Source organism: Ursus maritimus, unplaced genomic scaffold, assembly GCF_017311325.1.
Source record: "Ursus maritimus isolate PB19 unplaced genomic scaffold, ASM1731132v1 scaffold_5, whole genome shotgun sequence".
Lineage (NCBI taxonomy): Eukaryota > Metazoa > Chordata > Mammalia > Carnivora > Ursidae > Ursus > Ursus maritimus.
The window spans coordinates 4,228,760-4,251,961 of NW_024426663.1; the positions used below are offsets into that span (position 1 = coordinate 4,228,760).

A 23,202-nucleotide genomic window follows, 5' to 3' on the forward strand; every position below is an offset into this window, starting at 1 on the left:
AATACTTGATAAATCCACAGTGAAAAGCCCCTTTACTTAAAAGAAGTACGAGTCTGGCTGGATAACTTATTCCAAGGTAAATAATAATAATATTTAACATTTGAATCTAACACTCTGTGATACACTTTACATATTTTAACTAGTTTAATTCTTAGATCATTCGTATGAGGTAGGTATTATTATATTCATTTCTCAGATGAGGAAACTTCTTGAAACACAGAGAGATGAAAGCTAGTAAATTTCAGGGCCAAGCTTAGAATCTGGGCAGTACGTCATTAAAATCCATGTTCTTTTTTTTTTTTTTTTAAAGATTTTATTTATTTATTTGACAGAGAGAGACAGCCAGCGAAAGAGGGAACACAGCAGGGGAGTGGGAGAGGAAGAAGCAGGATCCCAGCAGAGGAGCCTGATGTGGGGCTCGATCCCATAACGCCGGGATCACGCCCTGAGCCAAAGACAGACGCTTAACCGCTGTGCCACCCAGGCGCCCCTGAAATCCATGTTCTTAACCACTGCTCTGTGCTGCCTCTATTATAGCAAATTAGGTCTAATGTTTTAGGCACAGAAGTAGTAAAAATTCCTCTTGGAGACTTATATCCTTTAGTAACTTATATCAAATGTATAACCACGAGTGTTTCTTATTCATTTCAAAGCATTATAAAATTAAGTCTTCAGGCCTACTTGAGGCATTGGGAGGTATATTTTCCCTATATCTAAATGCTCACAGAATAATAACAACAATAAATATACTTATATATTTTTCAAGAAAATGTATAAAAATTTACCTTTAAAGTATAAAGATCTTTAAAAATATAGGAATTCATATATTTCTCCATTTATGTAGACAGTTATGGATAAGATTTAAAAATTCAAATGTAATGGCCCTTAGATATCATAGTCTGCCCTGAGTACAGTAGTAACTTAGATCAGTAATACTCTGCTTAGATAAAGGTGCAGGTAGTAGGTTTTTCTATTAGATCCAAACTGGCAAATTGGCTTTTATTTTATTTTATTTTTTTAGGAATAGAAGTGATCAGATGTATTACAGTAAAGGTCAGTATTGTTTTAACAGACTTTAATTTTCAGAACTAAATAGAAAAATGTATGGATGTTTTTTCTTTGGAGATTGGTCAAAACAGTTGGAAAAGGACCACTTAGCAATTCCTTGAGTTTTGACTTCAGCTACTTCCTGTAAACTGAGAATGCTGAATAATTCTTAGTCTTATTGTCTTTATGTTTGAACCTTTATTTTCAGTTCAAACTGAGCAATGCTCAAAGCTCTACTGGACTGAATTAATAATCTTATCTACCTCTTTCTCTCAATTTATTTTTCCTCTGTGTTCTCATTCTTGAGTAAAACCCTTCAATATTTTTTTTCCTCTCATAAAAGGTAGAGACTCCACATTCCTTAGAATGGCTGGCAGTATTCCTCTTGGCCTGACTTCTGCTTAGCAAATCTTGTTCCTGCTGTGCCCCTCAAACCCACTCTGCCTTAGCTGAATCCATGTGTGTTTTTCTGAACATGCTGTTCACACTTAATTCTTCTTGCTCAAAATTCTCTTTCCCCTCTTTTCCATCAGGCTCATCTTTTAAGACTTGTTGGTTTATCACAGCTTTATCAGGTAGGTATTATTATCTCTCCATTTTTCAGATGAGGAAATTAAAGCATAGAAAGTTTACCTTTCTCAGGAACTGATCAAATTCTTCTCTTGGGAATTAGAAATTGGGAAAATGAATCAGTTCCTCATAGAAAAACCTTACAGTAGACATACAGTAGAGAATTAGTTCCCAATGGAAAAGTTTTATTTTATTTTATCATAGAGAAAGATCAGGAAGAGGTCTCCATCCACACAGGGGTGGGAAGTTGTTTTTTATAGAGTACATATGAGGCTGAGACAGAAAGTAACAGGAAAGGAATAATTGAGTGTGAGAGGTCGAAACACCAAGTGAGGGAGAGAAGATAAGAGCTCTCTTGTTTCCTAGGTCTTTTCATTCTTGTGTTGATAATTTTAAGAGATTTTCTCTCTGTGGAGTTCATTTGAGTTGATTTTTTATCCTTTGCAACCTAAAGGGCCAAATTAAAGCAGATGTATATATTTGTGTATATTTGCTGGCTTAGTTTCAGTTAAGTAGAGGAAATCTTCACTGAAAAGTGATTATATTCCACAGATGTATTTATGAATTCAATTGGAATCTAGAGAATGGGTTCTCATGAAGACAATTATAAGTGATAATTACATTCTTTGGTTAGTTCATATAGGTTTTATCAGGTTGAACTACTAAATATAATGTAATAAAAATAGATAAACTATTGAAATGTGATTATTAAAGTTAGTGATTCAAATGAAGACAAAAATAGTTTTTCTTAAATGCTAGTACTGAAGAAAAGCCGATTTAATTAAAGAGGCATAGGGTAGTAGATATAAATTTGCCTGGCAGTTTTGGCTGCTTCATATTTATTTAAAACAACTGTATTGAAAGGGTTTAGCATCCATGATAGATTGTATTTGTTTTGTGTTTAAAACTGTAGTAAAATTGAAAGGGATGGAGATGCATGTCTTTGGGCTATGAAAGATAAAGCAGAAGGAACATGATACATGATATTCCCCTCCATTAAAAACAGTATTTGCGGGGACCAAATTTCTTCTGTTCAGTAGTCCTCAAACTCTTTGTTCTATGGAGCACTTTCTACTCTTAAAAATTATTCAGGACTCCAAAGAGCTTTTGTTTATGTTTTTATATCTATTGATATCTTTTGTACTTAGAATTAAAAAAATAAATTTTGACTATAGAAGCATTCATTCCATTAGTCATCAGAGTGATTATGTTATCCTAGGGTCATATAATTTCTGAAAAACTCCACAGTATACTCAGAAAGTGAGTGGAAAAGGCATTTAACCTGTTATTATTAAAATAGTTTTGATTTTACAGATATCCTGAACAGGTCCTGGGTGAGAAACCCTGGACCAAACTTTGAAAATTGCTCCATAGTTAAAATACTTTTGTTTTGAAATTCTTTATTTTAAGGAGAAGACCTTAGTTGAAGCAAGAAATAAACCATCTTAAGAATATATATATTTTATGTTGAACAAACTCATCCCTTTTAAATTCATTTATTTTCTACAATAAAAGAAAGCAATTTGACTTGGCTTTGTTTGTACTTACTTTTAGATTGGAAGACCAAAATTTGAAGAAAAAAAAAAAAAAGATGGGTAGTATTGATTGTGGGGTGTGTGTATGTATGTGTGTCTGTGTGTTTGGGAGGAATGATCTAGTCAAATGGAATTAAGCCTGATACTAGAAATGTAGTCTGGGTGGCTCATCTAGTGGTGGTCATTTGCTCTCTGTTTTTACCCATACGTTATGGTTCACTGTATGGCTGTTATTTGAGCCCTATAGCAGGTAATTTAGAGACCACAGTTAGTAAAGGGAGTATATTTTGAAGCATTCTTATATGAGAGCATCTCATGATCTTTCTGAGCCTTAGGAAGAATCTTTTTTTCTTTTTTTTTAAAGATTTTTATTTATTTATTCTACAGAGATAGAGACAGCCAGCAAGAGAGGGAACACAGGGGGAGTGGGAGAGGAAGAAGCAGGCTCACAGTGGGAGAGCCTGATGTGGGGCTCGATCCCATAACGCCAGGATCATGCCCTGAGCCGAAGGCAGATGCTTAACCGCTGTGCCACCCAGGCGCCCCAGGAGGAATCTTTATATTAAGACCTCGGCATTTTGTGTTGTTACTAACCCTAGCTGGATTAGAACCAGGGACTTGAATATAATGGTGATGCTGTACAATTTCATATACAATTGTTTTTGTTTTTTTAAACAGTTGGTAGTATTTGCAACTTTATATGTTAGGTACTCTATTTAAAAAGTGAATGCAAATCATCTTTTTTTCTTTTACATTGAGTTACATGTTAATTTAATTGAACATTTTTGACTGAAAGAAATTCTGTGGCTTTTTTTTTTTTTTTCTTTTTAAGTAATCTATGCCCAACCTGGGCCTCGAACTCACAACCCCAATTTCAAGAATCACATGCTCTATTAACTGAGCCAGCCAGGTATCCTGATTTTGTGGCTTTTTTTATAAAATAAAAAATTATTTTGAACTGTGAATTATCACTGATTTTTCTTTTAGCATAGGTTTTTCTTAAAAAATGAATTCTATCTATGAATTCCATAGATACGTATGTTACAGAAAAAACTATTAGTGTATATATATAAGGGCTAAATGCCAATGCCCGAAAAACATTTTGTATTAAAATATCCCACAAAATACAAACATCCTATTCCTTAAAGTATTATTTAAATATAGTAAATATCACATAAATCAAAATACTGCATATATTTCCTAAATGGTTCAATTAGATTTAGGGGTTTGATGAGGAAACTTATTCTGTTAATTACAGTTGTTTTGTTAGAAGAAAATTTTCAGGTTTTGTATGTAGAATTACATTTTGTAAGTATCTTAATTTTTCAAAGCTTCTGTTAGGCCTAGGCAATGATAAGCTAATTCACTTTTTTAAAAGGGCTAATTTGAAAGTGATTATTTCTTCAGGTTCAAGATTTATTTGGAAAGGCTTCTGAAGACTTACCTGAGTAGAGTCAGGAAGCAATCTGTATTTCTAACTTTCTTCTTGGGACTTTGAAGGAGTTATTCCAAAAATCGTGGATGAACCCTCCACTCATGGTTTTGAGGGAAGTTACTCTTCAGCAGTTACAATGTATTGATATAATTCATGGAAGTACTTTTGACTAGTGATGACTTTATATTCATATAGGAATAATCATTACACTATCTTTGTCTCTATTGTAGTGTAAACTTTTGTTTTTCCTTGGATGTGTCAGTTTAGTTACATTGATGACATCTGTATTTTCAGCTAAATTAGCCTTGACCAACTGCTTTATTGATTGGTCCAAATTTGTGGCATGTTTTTCAGAAAGACTTATGATGGGTTGGCGCACAGAAATGTCATATTCCAATCACGACATGAGAAATGGTTGGATTGGCTGTCCTACTAGGAGGTATTCTTAAAATTAGTTATCCTGTTATATCAATACTTACATCTCCCATTAAGAATGAGAAATACTTAGATTTTGTTATTAGCAGAGTTTATTTATAAATCCGTACAAGTTATCATTTTAGGAATTAAATTGCCAAACTTCTTTGGATTCCAAATTTTTTATTGTTCCTCTAAATAGAAAAATATGTCTCTTAGTAAATAATTATTAACCTATGCCATTTACGCTGATAACTTATAATTGATATAATTGACTCTGACTGATAGCTCCATTTACTGATAACTATAATTTTCCAGGAATAATGAAGTTTTGCCACTTAGAATCGATGCAAGAATAATTGTTATTTCTCCAGTGTTTGTCTTTTCTTAAGACTAGATCTACGGTACTGCAACTAAAAGCAAAAATACAAAACTTACCTCAATTAAATTCCGTTACATTCGGATAGTAGTTAACATAGTATTTAAATTTTTGCCCATGAGAAATGTGACTTCAAGTGCTGTGTAAGAAAGATTTAAGAATCTTGCAGCATAGGTAAGCTGTAGTAACTGTGTGCTAAAAGAAATTTAGTAAAATTACTGGCCTAAAATTGTTTTGCAATTCAAATGATGCCAACAGTTCTTCATGAAAAGATGGCTTGTTTTTAAAATTCTCTTTATTAATATGCATTTTTAAAGCTTTTAAACTCATTTTAGGTTCTTATCAATTTATATAAATATGTGCCTCCTCCATTTTAAGATTAGTTAATAGAAGACTGAGCAACAAAATAAAGCCAAAGGTTACAGAATTAACAAGTGGTGGAAATAACAGAATTAAGAGATACCAGGGTTTTATTTGTACTGTTTCTTAAATTCAGTAGACGAAAATGCAGTGAAAAGCTACGATTAAAATGCTATGGTGGTTACTCCATGAATCAATTTCATTTCATAGAAAACACCTTTAGTAGGTCTGTTGCTTTTTATTATGTTCCTGTGTATGTATACTTTAATATATTTTACTTTCTATAATCTAATTATTGACCATATTTTAAGCTATTATTTTAAACTATAAATGTATTTAAACATATATATTTTTAATATTCATTTTATATTCCTAACTATGATCTTTAATTATAAATCATTTTGAGTCAACAATATTTTGAAACAGCAGAACTCTACCCTTATGTATATAAAATAATTTCATATAGGCTTTCATTATATAAATTCTAGGTAATAAAAATATAGCCAGATACGTACATCTTTATTCTTTTTCGTTTCTCTTTGTTGCTATTTTTTTTGTGTAATAGAAGCAAAGTGAATTATTTCATACTAATGAATAATTTTTAGGGCTAGGAGCTGCCCTCCAAGTTTTCTCAAATTGCTACCATAGCAAAATAAAACTAAGCAAAACCCCATGGAATGAATACAACTCTTCTGTATATAGAACATTGTTAAACATATTTAGTTTATAGTAAAAATCTCCATATGGAGATAATTAAGTAATATAAAAGAAACAGATCTTTTATAGTCATTTATTTTTAACAACTGCCCTATAATACAGTAGGTAATTTGGTCTGCACATTTAATTACAACCATTATCTTTCTTCTTGGAAGCATTTATTGTACAATTCCAAAAACTGTTCATGAAAAAAAAATCATGGATCTATTTGTCTCTAAATTGGGCCACTTTGAACAAGTAGGAGAAGGAAATGTTTCTGTATAAAGAGTTCTTCATTTTAGATATTTGACATAGCTGAATATTAAAGTATATGAAATTATTTTAGTATGTCCCTAAAATTTTTTGAGTCAAAGATATAAAATGAAACCATTTAATCTAATCATTAGCAGAACCAACAATTAGTTTTAAACATTTTTTAAAAATTTCAAGTGAGACACTGATAAGTAACCATCTATTTTCTGGCTTTGGACAAAACTGCAATTGGAATTCCCTGTGATAATGGATACGTTCCTTTTGAGCTCTAAGAAGTTCATTTTCTGAAACCTTTAAGTTTAGGGCCTAAACTTGCACATTTAGTTTCATTTACCCATCATTTCAGATGTTCTGGGAAGAAATATCTAATGATTTTTCCATGACATCTACCCTTTTTTTCAGATTCTCGACTGACATTTTATCGTGTTATTGTGTTCCACGCTATTTAGTTCCTCCTGGAGCCTTCCGAATTTCACAGGCACTACTTCCATCAGCTCCTGCAGAGTGGATAACTTACCTAGGGACCCAGGTCTTACTGGACAACTTGTAAACAGGGGCAGTGGCTTTTTTTTTTTTTTGATTTAAATTTTTATATATTTTTTTTGCATTTTGAAGTGTAGATACTCATTTTAGCAATTTATTGGAAAGTAAAAGCCAGTGAGTTTTCTGTAGGAAATATATGTCTTTATCTAAAATGGAAGGATTGTGTAGAAATGAGCCTACCTGCATGCTGGCTTTTCTTTCCATATTCAACAACTTTTACATTGTAACTGAAACATTTTTCTATCTCTAAAAACTAAGTGTATCTTTGTTTTCTAGTACATATTTCTGTAATGTAAACATGCTTATGTAGATATGAAAAAAACCAGAAACTGTTCTGTATGCACAAAATATAACTTACTGGTATCTGTTGGGAGGTAAGAACCTCAGGTTTACCAAGGAAGTAGAAGAGAGGGATTTATTTTAGGAGCTTTAAACTAGTCGCAAACTAGGAAGTTATCTTGTATATCATAAAGATAGAACTCTGCCATCAGTTTAAAAGAAAAACAAGATTTTGGTAGAATCTTGATTCTAAAAACTTGTAAATCAGACTGCTTTAGAATAGCAACAAAAAATTGGGGTTACTTTTTCAGATGTGTACTCATTAAAATTAGGTGTCTCTATTGGCAGTTAGGTAACAGGAAAAATTGCTATGTTGTGTTTTAATGAAATACTGGCACTTTATAAAACTGAAAGTTAATTTTAAATATTATTATTTAGATCAGTGAGCCAGAATTTCAAGAATGAGTATATATATTTTAAATGCTGAAGTATTAAGTTTAAATTTTTTGATGCATTTTGAAAACATGTAAGAACTAAATTAGGTTTTTGATTAGTGGCTAGTTGATGACAGGGAGTAAATCAGCATGAATCTAAAAATTAAGCAGAGTGAATTAGGAATTGTTAGGCATCTGATGCTTTAAAATTCTATATGAGAAAATAGTATATTATCAAGGAATGAATTGTGCTTTGTGTGGATCGAGAACTTTGCTATTTTTAAAAATTCATTTATATATTTTCTACCATTACAACATTGTTTCCTGTTTCTCAGACTGAATTGGAGCTGATTTCTTCTTAGCACCTTTAAGTGAGTTAGTAATCAGTGGCATTGAATTTTTGTAAAGCAAAACTTAGGGCTTTAGATGCTTCCAGTAAAACTAAAGCCCATTGAAATTGTTTCGTTTGGACTTTAGTTTAAATCTATGTCTATCACGCTTTATAGCTCCCCCTTTGACTAATAGATTAGCAGTACCTTTTTCTGTGTACAGGTTTTATGCAAAAAAGTAATTTTTCTTAATGTCCTCTATCCTTTCTTTTTTGTTTACATTCAAAAGTCAAATACTGTGTGCCTTCTTATCTTCTCATTAAGTAGCAAGAAGACTGTATGTAACTTGAATAGACTAAAAATTACTGTGTTGGGGTATTTTTATCATATAATGCTATGTTTTGTAGACTTTCTATAGTACTTTGTGTTTCTTTCATTAGAAGAAGAAAGAAAATTAGTTGTATAATAGATAAATTAAAATTGTATAATAGAAGCCCTAATTGGATATTTGTGGTCGTGCAAGAGTGAAATGGTTTTAGCATCCTTTCAGTAGGAAGTAACAACATTGCTTTTGGTGAGAGTGACGTTTACGTTTAGAATTCAGCCAGACAGTTGGGTCTTAAACTGTTTTTACAAATAAAAAATATAATGCTATATAGAAACCTGAATTTTCAAAAACATACTGATTTATGACTTAGCTGAATTTCTAGCTTTTGTTTGTTTTTAAAGCTATCTTTCTAGCAAAGGATAGAATGTTAATTAGTAAGAATTTTGAAGCATGAGTTGGTATAAAATGACCTAAAATTATTTATTTCTTAATTTATAATAAACACTGGGATGATTTTTTAAAGTGTATTTCTGAGTTGCTTAACATTTTTTGCAGTATTCAATGTTAATTTTTAAAAGAAATGTTTCAACAACATTTAAACTGTTTTAGCAGTCTTCTATAAATGAATGGGCAGTGTTAGTCTTAAAATTCTTTTGCAAGGTAACCAAAATAATTTTCCTCTGCACAGTAGAAATAATTAGAATAATGTTTATGCATTGGATTTTCTCCTGATGTTTGAGCTTTTAAAATTGCCACATAGTCTGAAAATGATTTCATTGTGCTGGAAATGCTTTTGGGAAGATTTATTTTCTTTATAAGTGGAGATTGAGCACCACCTGTTGGTCAAACAAATGTATTTTAATTTGTGGTTTCAGCAAAAATATTTTGTGTGAAATAATTATATTCCTTAACAACTGAGGTCTTATATAATTCTGTCACAGTATAGATTTATGTCTAAAAACTGTACTTCATAAAATCTACCAGAATGCCTTTATTATTATAAATTATAAAATGATCCACCTTTAACATCTTTATAAGTTTTCCTAACTTTATTGCTGTATTCTACCAAATTATATAAGTTATCCTTTTAAGGAAGTGGATGGTCTTAACCCTGTGTTCACTTATTAAGTTATTAAAAGAGATGATTATTTTATTTGCCTTATGTGGAAATTATCAAATTGAGGAAGAACAGTTTGGTGATTCCTGTGTTATTTATGCATTATCTGAATGATGCTAGATATAATATTTAAGTAAAAGAAATCCTTTTTTAATTGTTTTTCTTAATAGCAGCTTGAAGTAGAAAAGTAAGAATTCTTGTACTAAAAACTACAATTACTATTTTTGTTACAGTTATTTTTAATAATTTTATACTTTATCATATTGAATGTTTTCTTTTGTTTGGAATAGACATAACTCGAGTAGGCATTAATAAAGCAAATTATTAATTTTTAAATGTTATTTTTAATAATTGATATGAATACAAAAATTAATAAACTACTCAGCAAAGCAAAAAATATCTGAAGTGACATTTGATACTCTCAAAGATGTGAAAACTACATTTTCCTTAGGACTAGGTACAGAAGGCAGCTGTGGTGCTTCTTTCACTACTGACATCAAAGTGAGTGCTACAGCTGTATCAGAGTCTCAACCCCTCATCCATTAATAATGTACAGTAAATAAATCAGTCCTTTTGGGTTTTAGGGAGGTTGATCTTTTTATTTTAGGTTGTACTTCCTAAGAAGAAATTCCATGCTTAGTATTCCATGCTTAGTATTAGATTTTTCTTACCAGGAATACAGTATAAATAAAGCCAAAAAGATAAGTTTAAGAAATTTACACTGATATTTTATGTATCACAACAGAAAGTAACTGATTTTTTATATAAAAATGGTACTGTCAGCTATATTAGATGTTTTCAAATAAAAAAATCATACCCCAGTTTCCTTCAACTCCTGTTGCTTTTTCCTATATCCATTTAATGTCATCGCTTCTTGCTTGTTTTGTAAGCTAGAAACTTCACAGTCAGTCCTGCTCTCATCTTCACCATGAAATTCAGTTTCTAAATACTGGAAGTGACTCCTCATTCTTCTCTCCATACTATTGCCCTACTTCAGTCTTCCTCATCCCTCGGACTATTCCAGTAGCTTACTAATTTTACTGTTTCCAGTCTCTTTCCTATTTCACCCTATCTTCAGGAGCACTTAGAAGTTTTTTGTTTTTTGTTTTGCTTTTCTACTAAAACACTTGGCTGGTCATATTAAAAATTTTTTAGATTTCAATTGTCTACCACACAATCAAATCTAAATTCCTTCAGGGGGGCATTCACTGGGACCTTGGGGTCAGGTTCCAGTCTACCTTTACAGCCTTACTTTTTTCCCTTCCCTTTCCCACTCTTTGAAACCAAATGTTATCTCCTTTGTGAAGAGTCATTTTTTCAGAATTAATCATATTGATTTGAGCTCTGCTAGCACTTGGGTCATATTACTAGAAGGTCTTTTGTCACTAGAACAATTGTTAGTTTATGCAGGTATGAATAGTTAGGAAGTCTCTGAAAGCAGTGACTGTGTGGTTTGTTGGTTTGTTTGTTTGTCCCAAGTATAGTCCTTGGCACCCAAGAGGTTGTAAACTTTGATGGTAAAGAGTTTGTCTACTTTGTCTCCTGGAGCGATTTATTTCCTCATACCTTAAATGTGTTTATATATGTAATATGTTTAGAACAGTGCCTGGTGTATAGTAAAGCCTCAATAAATGTTAACAGTTATTATTTTAAAAATAAAACAATATTATATAATATATTAATAATTAGTATATTAATATATTATTATATTTCAATATTGGGGAAGTACACAAATTTGAAGCAAAGTTCTTGAAGACTTTTTTTTGCAGTGAAATATCACATTTTAAAGCTAATTTAAAACCTTGAGTACGTGAGAACCATTTTGTTTAAAAGCTTTGTAACTGAGAATTGAATTATGTAAACTTTTATTGAGTTTGTCTTTTAAAGTTAAAAAAGTATGTACGCATATATAAATAACTGCTTAATCTCGTCTTAAAGTTGTTGCCATATTATGTTAAAGTAATTTCACTCTAAACTATTTACCAATATGGTTTTTGGTGATAAAGAGAAATAATGTTAAGAAAATTCATGAAAAATTGGCATCTTATTTTTTTTTTTTGGTAGACATTTAAATTAAAAAATGAAGACCTAGCATAGTTTTTTTTTTTTTTTTCTCCTTTCTTTCCAAATAGGCTGGATTAGTAGAAGGTCCCACAGCTGTGGGATGTTTGAAGTAAGTCATTCTATCACAAGGCTTATGGCAGAAATAGATTTGGTTGTGACCTGACAGTCTTAGATTTACTGTTTTTTTTTTTTTTTTTTTTTTTTTTTTTTTTTACTTTCTTCCATCCTTCTTTGCTTGAATTTTCTCATCGATTCCAGTCAAGTTCAAAGTGAAGATTTCCTTGACTTTCTTTCAGTGGTTTTGAAGGGAGGGTAGGTGGGTACATAAGGAAATGTCAACAGAATATTTTTTATAATATATGTTATAGTTAAATCTGATTTCTTTAGTTAGAAATCTTTATTTATGATGTGGCATTGGAAGATGAAGGTTAAAAGCATCCATTGGGATATGGGCCTCTGAATCTAGACAGTTCTTCTCAAAAATTCATAAAAACATTCATAATGAATGAGAATCACTGAGTAATGTTAATATTAGCTTAGATTGTAATGCTAAGTATTTTTAAGGAGTTTACAACTTTTTGGAATTATAAAAGGTGTTTTTTCAGACAATAAAGAGAAATTTGATTCTTTGCTGGGTTGGATCTATTTTGCAATCTAGTATCATTAACAGTATATATATTGCATAACTTTAAAAATATCATTAATATGTATCATTTTCTTTCTATGATTGAATGCTTATGTTGGAAATAAGTACAGCGTTGAGAGTCTGTGTTTAATATTACGTGTGTCTGCTTTGAATTTTTGTTTTGATTGACATACATTACTCCTGAGTGAGATGCTTATTGTTGATAGTATTCTTAAATAATTTGTGCAGTCTACAATTAATAATTTAACAGCAGATGGCTTTCTGTTGACTATGTTACTTCATCTTATGATTATAAAATATGCCATAATTTAGTAATTTATTTGGGGAATTTAATTAAACATTCAAGGATGACTGTATTCTGAAGTCTTACAATCTTGAATTTTATTTTATTGTTTAATAAATCATATATTATTTTCTAAAAGTTGTATGCTCAGAATAATGTAGAGATGGGAAACAGAAATATTTCAAAACTATTTTCTAGCAATAAAATTCTACATGTCTGCCTATTTGAAAATATCTTCTAATTATTGGGTTTACAGTTTTCACAGTTTGGTTTAGATCAGAAAGTTTTCAATATTTCTTAAATGAATAAGCCAGCTAAAATCAGTGTAAAATATTTCACTTTTATATTTTTATGTTGAATATATAACCCATATTCATATGTAGTATTTTGCTTTATAATAGAAATTTCTCATTGTAATCGTTCCTACCAAGAAATATTTTTAATTTTAAAGTATCAGTGGTAACTGTATTTTCAGATTAATAAGAAGCTAAGAGAAATATACAGTGCTTATTCAACAAATATTTTGGTGTCTGAAAAATACTGAGACTATGGTTTAAGTCAGAATATTTCCTAATTAAATATTATTTAGGAAGAGAAAAACATTAATAGAGAAGTAAAATGCAATGTTATATGTGCTATAACACGTGATGCAAAAGAATCTTAGAACAGTGCTTAAGTCTTCTTGAGGGTTCACAGAAGGTTTTTGTGAGATTATGACGCTTCAGTTCATTTACAAGGAATTGAAGAATATTTCCAGGTGACAAGAGACAATAAAGAAGGGGTTGTGGTTCAGGGAGCGCTATTTGCAGAGGTGTGGAGGCATTTAGAGAGCAGGGCTTGGAAGAGGGCCTGTGGACCATGAGGCTGACTGGAGATGTAGGCTATAAAAGTTTTTTGGGTGTTATGCCAATAATTTTGGATATCCTGTAAGCATTGGTGAGGGATTAGAGAATTTTGAGGAGAAGAACATGTGCGCATTTACATTTTTGGAAGATTATTGTGGTCATACTGTGGAAGGGATGAGGGTAGAAAGACCAATAAGGGAAATTACTACAGTACAGGAAAGAAAGTACCTGAACTAAGTGGCAGTGAGAGTAGAAAGGGAGGGAATGAAGGATATGGAGTCAGCCCACAGGTCTTGATGATTAATTGGTTGTTGAGGTTCACAATGGTTTTTTTTGGAGTACTGAAGACAGGTATCTAGTTTGAGCTACTACTCACTGACATAGAGACTAATGGAAAGAGGGCATAGTTTTGGGACTTTAGAAGTAAACATGTCCTTTTTAAAATTTAAATTCAATTAATTAAAATTCATGTATTAATTTCAGAGGTAGAATTCAGTGATTCATCAGTCTTATATAATACCCAGTGCTCATTACATCATGTGCCCTCATTAATGCTTAACATCCATCACCCAGTTACCTTTCCCCTCCAGCAACCCTCAGTTTGTTTCCTATGATTAAGAGTCTCTTATGGTTTGTCTCCCTCTCTGATTTCATCTTGTTTTATTTTTTCCTCTCTTCCCCCATGATCCTCTGTTTTGTTTCTTAAATTCCACATATGAGCGAGATCATATGACAATTGTCTTTCTCTGATTGACTTATTTTGCTTAACATAATACCCTCTAGTTCTGTCCATGTGGTTGCAAATGGCAAGATTTCATTTTTTTTGTTTTTTGTTTTTGATGGATGACTAATATTCCATTGTATACCACATCTTTATCATGCATCTGTCGATAGACATCTGGGCTCTTTCCATAGTTGGCTATTGTGGACATTGGTGCTATAAACATTAGGGTGCAGGTGCCCCTTTGGTTCACTACATTCGTATCTTTGGGGTAAATACCCAGTAGTGCAATTGCTGTGTCATAGGGTAGCTCTATTTTCAACTTTTTGAGGAAACTCCATACTGTTTTCCAGAGTGGCTACACCAGCTTGCATTCCCACCAGTGTAAGAGGGTTCCCCTTTCTCTGCATCTTTGCCAACATCGGTCATTTCCTGAGTTGTTAATATTAGTCATCCTTACTGGTGTGAGGTGGTATCTCATTGTGGTTTTGATTTGTATTTCCCTGATGCCGAGTGATGTTGAACATTTTTTCATGCGCCTCTATGTCTTCTTTGCAGAAGTGTCTGTTCATGTCTTCTGGCCATTTCTTGATTGGATTGTTTGTTCTTTGGATGTTGAGTTTGATAAGTTCTTTATAGATTTTGGATACTAGCTCTTTATCTGATAAGACATTTGCAAATATCTTCTCCCATTTTGTCGGTTATCTTTTGGTTTTGTCCACTGTTTCCTTTGCTATGCAAAAAGCTTTTTATCCTAATAAAGTCCCAATAGTTCATTTTTGCCTTTGTTTCCCTTGCCTTTGGAGATGTGTCTAGCCACAAGTTGTTGCAGCTGAGGTGGAAGAAGTTGCTGCCTGTGTTCTTCTCTAGGATTTTGATGGATTCCTGCAGCTGATTTCTGTGCGTTGATTTTATATCCTGCCATTTTGTTAAATTCCTCTATGAGTTCTAGCAATTTTGGGGTGGAATCTTTTGGGTTTTCCACATAGAGTTTCATGTCATCTGCAAAGAGTGAGAGTTTGGCTGCATTTTTGCCGATTAGGATGCCTTTTATTTCTTGTTGTCTGTTTGCTGAGGCTAGGACTTCTAGTCAATGTTGAGTAGCTGTGGTGATAGTGGACATCCTGGCCATGTTCCTGACTAAGGGGAAAAGCTCTCTGTTTTTCCCCACTAAGAATATCTGCTGGGGCGCCTGGGTAGCTCTGTCGTTAAGTGTCTGCCTTCCGCTCAGGTCATGATCCCAGGGTGTGGATCGAGCCTGCCTTGGGCTCCCTGCTCAGCAGGAGGCCTGCTTCTCCCTCTCCCGCTCCACCTGCTTGTGTTCCCTCTCTTGCTGCCTCTCTCTGTCAAATAAATAAATAAAATCTTAAAAAAAAAAAAAAGAATGATATCTGCTATCGGCTTTTCATAGATGGCTTTTATGATACTGAGGTATTTCCTACACTGTGAAGAGTTTTAATCGAGAAAGGATTCTGTACTTTGTCTAATGCTTTTTCTGCATCAAATGAGAGGACCATATGATTCTTGTCCTTTTTTTTATTAATGTAGTATATCACATTGATTGATTTGCAGATGTTGAGCCACCCTTGCATTCCAGGAGTAAATCCCACTTGATCATGGTGAATAATCCTTTTAATGTACTGTTGGATCCTGTTGGCTAGTATCTTGGTGAGAAATTTGGCATCCATATTCATTAGGGGTATTGGTCTGTAATTCTCCTTTTTGGTGGGGTCTTTGCCTGGTTTTTGGATCAAGGTAATGCTGGCCTCTCTAGGCATCTCTTGGAATGCATCCCTTTCTTCCAGGTTGCCTAATTTGTTAGCATATATTTGCTCATAATATGTTCTTTTGATTGTTTGTATTTCTTCAGTGTTGGTTGCGATCTCTCCTCTTTCATTCATGATTTTATTTATTTGGTACCTTTCTCTTTTTGACAAGTCTGGCCAGGGGCTTATCGATCTTATTAATTCTTTCAAAGAACCAGCTCCTAGTTTCATTGATCTGTTCTACTGTTCCTTTGGTTTCTATTTCATTGATTTCTGCTCTAATCTTTATTAATTCTCTTCTGTTTTATTTTAGGGTTTAGGCTTTATTTGCTAATCTTTCTCCAGCTCCTTTAGGTGTAAGGATAGGTTGTATGTTTGAGACCATTCTTGTTTCTTGAGAAAGGCTTGTATTGCTATGTACTTTCCTCTTGGGACTATCTTTACTTCATCCCAAAGGTTTTGAACAGTTGTGTTTTCATTTTCATTTGTTTCCATGAATTTTTAAAATTCTTCTTTAATTTCCTGGTTGACTCATTCATTCTTTAGTAGGATGCTCTTTAGCCTCCATCTATTTGAGTTCTTTCTAAATGTCCTCTTGTGATTGAGTTCCAGTTTCAAAGCATTGTGGTCTGAAAATATGCAGGAAATGATCCCAGTCTTTTGGTAATAGTTGAGACCTGATTTGTGACCCAGGATGCGATGTATCCTAGAGAATGTTCCATGTGTACTCGAGAAGAATGTGTATTCTATTGCTTTAAGACGGAATGTTTGAATATATCTGTGAAGCCCATCTGGTCCAGTGTGTCATTCAAAGCCCTTATTTCCTTGTTGATCTTCTGCTTAGATGATCTGTCCATTGCAGTGAGTGGGGTGTTATAGTCCCCTACTATTATTGTATTATTATTAATGTGTTTCTTTAACTTGTTATTAATTGGTTTATATAATTGGCTGCTCCCATGTTAGGGGCATAAATATTTAGAGTTGTTAGATCTTCTTGTTGGATAGACCCTTTAATTACAATGTAGTGTCCTTTGTCATCTCTTATTACAGTCTTTGGATTAAAATCTAATTTGTCTGATGTAAGCATTGCTACGCCAGCTTTCTTTTGATGCCCATTAGCATGATAAATGGTTTTTCACCCCCTCACTTTCAATCTGGAGGTTTCTTTGGGTCTAAAATGAGTCTCTTGCAGGCAGCATATTGATGGGTCTTGCTTTTTTATCCAATCTGATACCTTTGTCTTTTGACTGGGGCATTTAGCCCATTTACATTCAGAGTAACTATTGAAAGATATGAATTTAGTGCCATTGTCTTACCTGTACGGTCACTGTTTCTGTGTATTGTCTCTGTTCCTTTCTGGTCTATGTTACTTTTGGGCTCTCTCTGCTTAAACAATCCCATTTAATACTTCTTGTAGGGCTGGTTTAGTGATCACAAATTCTTTTAGTTTATGTTTGTTGTAGAATTTTTTTTTTTTAAAGATTTTATTTATTTATTTGACAGAGAGACAGCCAGCGAGAGAGGGAACACAAGCAGGAGGAGTGGGAGAGGAAGAAGCAGGCTCATAGCAGAGGAGGCTGTTGTGGGGCTCGATCCCATAACTCCAGGATCATGCCCTGAGCCGAAGGCAGACGCTTAACCGCTGTGCCACCCAGGCGCCCCTGTTGTGGGATTTTTTTTATCTCTCCTTTTATTTTACTGACATCCTAGCTGGAATAGGTATTCTTGGCTGCATATTTTTCTCATTGAGCACCCTAAATATATCATGCCAGTTCTTTCTGGTCTGCCTGGTCTCTGTGCATAGGTCTGCTGCCAGTTTAATGTTTCTACCCTTGTAGGTTACAGACCTGTTGTCCCAAGCTGCTTTCAGGATTTTATCTTTGTCTCTGAGATTTGCAAGTTTCACTATAAGATGTCGGGGTGCTGATCTGTTTTTATTGATTTTGAGGGGGGTTCTCTGTGCCTCCTGGACTTGAATGCCTGTTTCTTTTTCCAGATTAGGGAAGTTCTCTACTATAATTTGTTCCAGTACACCTTTTGCCCCTCCCCCTTTCTTCTTCTTCTGGGATCCCAATTACTCTAATATTGTTTTGCTTTATGGTATCACTTCTGTCTCGAATTCTCCCCTTGTGATCCAGTAGTTGTTTATCTCTCTTTTTCTCAGCTTCTTTATTCTTCATCATTTTGTCTTCTAGATCACTAATTCTCTCTTCTGCCTCATTTATCCTAGCAATTAAAGGCTCCATTTTTTATTGCATCTCGTTAATAGCCTTTTTGATTTAGACTTGATTAGATTTTAGTTCTTTTATTTCTCCAGAAAGGGATTCTCTAGTGTCTTCTATGCTTTTTTCAAGCCCAACTAATATCTTTATAATTGTTATTCTGAACTCTAGTTCTGACATCTTACTTATAGCCATACTGATTAGGTCCCTGACAGTCAGCAATGCCTCTCGTTCTCTTTTTGGAAGTGAGTTTTTCCATCTTGTCATTCTGTGCAGAGAAAAATAGATGAATGAGAGAACAAAATATTAAAATGGCAACAGCGATCTCAGAGAAATATTCACTAAACAAATCAGAAAAGACCTGAAGGCAAAAAAATAAATAAAAAAAAAAAGGAAATCTAAACAGGAGAACAGAATAGAGCAATACACTGGATCCTGTGTGTATTTTCGTCTGTTTGTTAGAAAACTAGATCCCAATATTGTAAAGAAAGAAATACTTACATATGTACAGAAATAAATTTAAATACAATGAAAGGCTAGAATGCACCTGTAAAAATGAAAATTAAAAGAGAAAAAAATATAAACAGGTGAACAGAACGGAGCAATATGCCATTATATCCTAGGTGTGTTTTGGTCGGTTTGTTAAAAGAAACTGTATCTCAAAATTGTAAAGAAAGAAAAACGTATATATACACACATATATATGTATATATGTGTGTGTGTGTGTGTATATATATATATATATAAATCATTGGAAAGATAGAATGTAACTGTAAAGATGAAAAATAAAAAAGACTGACAGAACAAAAAAAAAGAAAAAGAATATTATCAGACAGGTGAAGAGAACAGAGCAATACACTATATCCTGGGTGTATTTTGGTCTGTTTGTTATAAGAAACTGCATCCCAAAATTGTAAAGAAGGAAAAACCTATATGTATGTATGTATGTATATATATATATATATATACATATATATACACACACACACACACACACACACACATATATACACACATGTATATATATGTATAAAATTAAATACAATGAAAGGATAGAATGTAACTGTAAAAATGAAAATTAAAGATTAAAAAAGTTGATAAAATAAGAAATTGGTTGAAAAAGTAAAGAAAAAAAATTAAACTTGAAAGACTAAAGAATCATGGGAAAAAACCATGAATTCTATATACTATTTTCCCCTAATCTGGGGTTTTGCAGTTCTCCATGATTGGTAACCTTGGTGTTAGCTGGATGTTCTTGCTGATCTTCTGGGGGAAGGGCCTGTTGTGTTGATTCTTAAGTGTCTTTGCCAGGGGCCAGGCTAAGTAATCTGCTCCGGATTGCTCTTTGCGGCTCTTGCTCCTGGAAGGCTTTAGAGGATGAGGATGAAAATGGCGGCCTCCCAACCTCCAGCCCCTGAGCCAAAAGCTCCAGGCCCCACTCCTCAGTGTGCCCGCAGGGAAAAGCAGTCAGTCATTCCCATCTCCCTGGTCTCCATCCACGCTCTGTGCTCACCCAACTTGTGACCCAGTGTTTCCAGCTCAGGCCTGTGACCCCGCTTCGAGTCTCCAAACCCTGCAGACTCCTGCGTCGTGCATCCATCCTGCTCCTCCTGGGGCGGAGGGGTGGGGGTCTCACTGGTTTTGCCGTTTTCTGGGCCCCTGCTTTGTGAGTGGTTGCCCGAGGGTGCTGGAGTTTGTGGTTTATGGCAACCCTGAGCTGAAAGCCCAATGCTGGGCTTGCTGATTGCAGCCGGCTTCCCTGCTCTGATGCCTGGGAACTCTGCTCACTGAGACACCCCTTGTCTCCCTGTGACCCCGAGGGCCCTGAGACCGTACTTCTAGGATTCTGCTCCACTTCACCACCTTTCAGGCAGGAATGCCCCCCACTGGAGCCGCCTTCTAAAAGTTCCGATTTTGTGCTCCTCTGCTCTTATCACTTGCTGGTATCCGGCATAGGGTGGCTCCCCCTCCCCCGCCAGGTTTATTTTCCCATATATCCTCTTGGATTCACTTCTCTGCACCTCCTACCTTGCAGAAAGTGGTCACCTCTCTATTTGTGGAGTTGCAGCTATTCTTTTCTTAAATATCTAGTTGAATTCACAGGTGTTCAGAATGATTTGGTAGCTATCCAGCTGAATTCCTGGGACCAGATGAAACTAAGGTCTCCTACTCCTCTTGGACCTGTCCGTTATTTGTGAGATGTCAGAGAACAGCTTAAGGAATGTCCAAGTAGGCAGTTGGATGTCTATAGATCTGGAGCCCAGGAGACAGAAATTTGGAAGTTAGCATACTGCTCCCAAACTCATTTCATCAATTTTATTTTTCAGTTTGTTAATGACTCTCTAAGAAAAGGGTAAACATAATGAGAGTAAGTAGAATTTAGAAATTGCGTTAGAGAAACTTTGGAAAGATAAATGTCTGTGTATAGTCTATTTTGGATTTTAAGGAAACTGGGATTCGTTTCTACTACCAATAAATTTGAATTCTCTGCCACCAGCTGTCTCATATGATCAGTGAAGTTGTCTTAAGGGAAAGGAGAGCAGATAATGACCCAGCTGTTCTGGAGACATACAAATTTAAGGGATGCCTAACTTTTTAATGTATATTCAGCTCACTTGGGTGCATTATCTGTGTGTGTGTGGGGGGTTGTTATATGCACCAATATTTCTTTCAGTTGGTGTGGGAAATTGAGAGTTGACAGGGTAAAATCACTACAGTGAGCAAGAATAATTGTTTTGATGCTATTACCACTCATTTATTTCAAGACTGCAGAAATAAACCTGGTCCAATATTTAATATTCCAACATTTTTTATGTATCATATATAATACATGAGTATGAGTTTTGGATGCTGTGTTATTTCCAGGACAATTTAAATCTGTGCTTTAATTTAAGTGAAGTTTCATATGAGTTAAGAATTTTATATTTGGACTTTTGAAGTTTCAATATTCTGTGTCGTGGAAATATTTTTGTTAATTTTTAAATTGTGATATGTATAAACATACAGAAAAGCAAGTTTAAACATACTGTATTGCCATACGTATTTGAGATTGCTGAATATTCCATCAACTTACAGAACATAATTTAAACACCATTTATAATAACCCCAAAAATAAATACCAGGGACTAAATTCAACAAAAGATGTACAAGACTAATTTGGGAAAAATTGAATAACTTTATTGAAAGATGTAAGAGCTAAATAAATGGAGATAGATACTATGCTTTTGGGTGGGAAAACATAAGAATAGAAATTCTTACCAAAATGAAACCATTAAGTTCAATATAATTCTGATCAAAATCTCAACTAGTATTTTTTTTACAGCATTAGACAGTCTGATTTTAAAATTGCCATAGAAGAATAAAGGTCAAGAAGAATGAAGCAGTTTTCAAGTACAATATGGGTAGACTCCTCCTACTACATATCAAATTTATACCTTGCCATATAAAACAATAGTAAATTAACTAGTGTGGTAATTACACAGGTAAACAAACTATTGGAACAATCTACATTTTCAGCCTTTGCCTAACTCATTGTATACAACTACATGCTAGCCAACTCAAATTGTATATGCCAACATCATGCTGGGAATTGCAGTACTATGCTTTGGTATTGCTACTCTCTGCAGAATTCCCTTCATCCCCATAGACTGTACTGAATCTAAGATGCATTATTATTTTATGTACTGCTAAGAAAAAGTTGCCACTTAAACTGACATATCATCATTGCTGGGTATATTCTGTTTCAGAGATTTTAAAACATGAAAATATGTGTCTTAGGATCTTTGGAACATGGTATTTAAAATGCCAGGGTCTCCAGAAAGAATATTCCTGGTTTTTCTTATCTGTAAGTAAGTTCTTTCACTAAGAATTTGCAGAGCATTTATTTTATCTTTTTGTGAAAATTTTACAACCAACATATACAAAACCTTTTCCTCTCGGTTTTCTCTCTCTGAATGTAGGCCTCTTTGACAATAATCCTAAGAGGACAAATATTGAGCACCTACTGTGGGGCGCCTGGGTGATTCCATCAGTTAAGCATCCGACTCTTGATTTTGGCTCAGGTCATGGCCTCGGGGTTGTGAGATTTTGACCCTTGAGGCCTGTAACCCTAGGCATGTAGCTTTCTTGGGATTCTCTTTCTTACTCTGCTGCACCCCACCCTCACCTTTTTCTAAAAAAAATACAAAAAAATTGAGCACCCACTGTATATTCTGTGGTAGTTGCTTTAAGGATATTATCTTGATCTTTAGACAATTCTGCAAGGCCATTACTGTTATCCAGATTTTTATGTAGGAAACTGAATCTTGGAGTTTAAGATTACAGAACCAGGATTGGAACCCCAGACTGCTTGACTTTAAAGCCATGACATATCACATCACACTGCATTTCTGCTGCATTTCTGCCTCACTACTTCCTTACCCTGATTACAGTAAGCTAGTTGAGTGTAGAAACCATGTATTTTGCATCTTTGTATTCTCCATACTTTCTTACTCATTTCTCGAACCTACTGAGTGGTTTTATCTATTTAATAGATAAAATTAGAGGAGGAGATTAGGGCACCCCTTCAAGAATTCTTTAAATATTTGTTCAGTGTTCATTTCTGTGTGGGATTAGCACAGGCAGGGAAAATTGAGGCTGAACTATTCCTTTAATATCAATTAATAGATTAAATAATAAAATACCACTTCCCAATTCAATGAACTTTTGAATATTTTGGAAAAATAATTTCAAATAAAAACTTATATATTCATGATAGAAAAATTAAAAAGTGAAGAAAAAAGATTAACACATTTATCAAGAATACACTATGTATCGAGCACTTCCCATTTTCTAGTGTATTTATGTCACATTATTATGACTATGTAAACATAACAGAGCTATGTAAAGTACAGTGTTCACTTTTTTCTCTTGTATGA

General features: G+C 33.8%; 1 protein-coding gene and 1 long non-coding RNA gene across 2 annotated transcripts in view; both read left to right on the plus strand.

Annotated features, from left to right (window-relative positions):
- Positions 1-23,202, plus strand: part of FBXL17 (F-box and leucine rich repeat protein 17) — a 487,356-nt gene that overhangs the window by 85,428 nt on the left and 378,726 nt on the right. The gene's annotated exons all lie outside the window — the stretch shown is intronic.
- On the plus strand, positions 4,898-10,128 carry LOC121100685. Its single transcript, XR_005832383.1, has 2 exons — positions 4,898-5,026; positions 7,112-10,128. It is a non-coding gene; the product is annotated as an uncharacterized LOC121100685 (long non-coding RNA).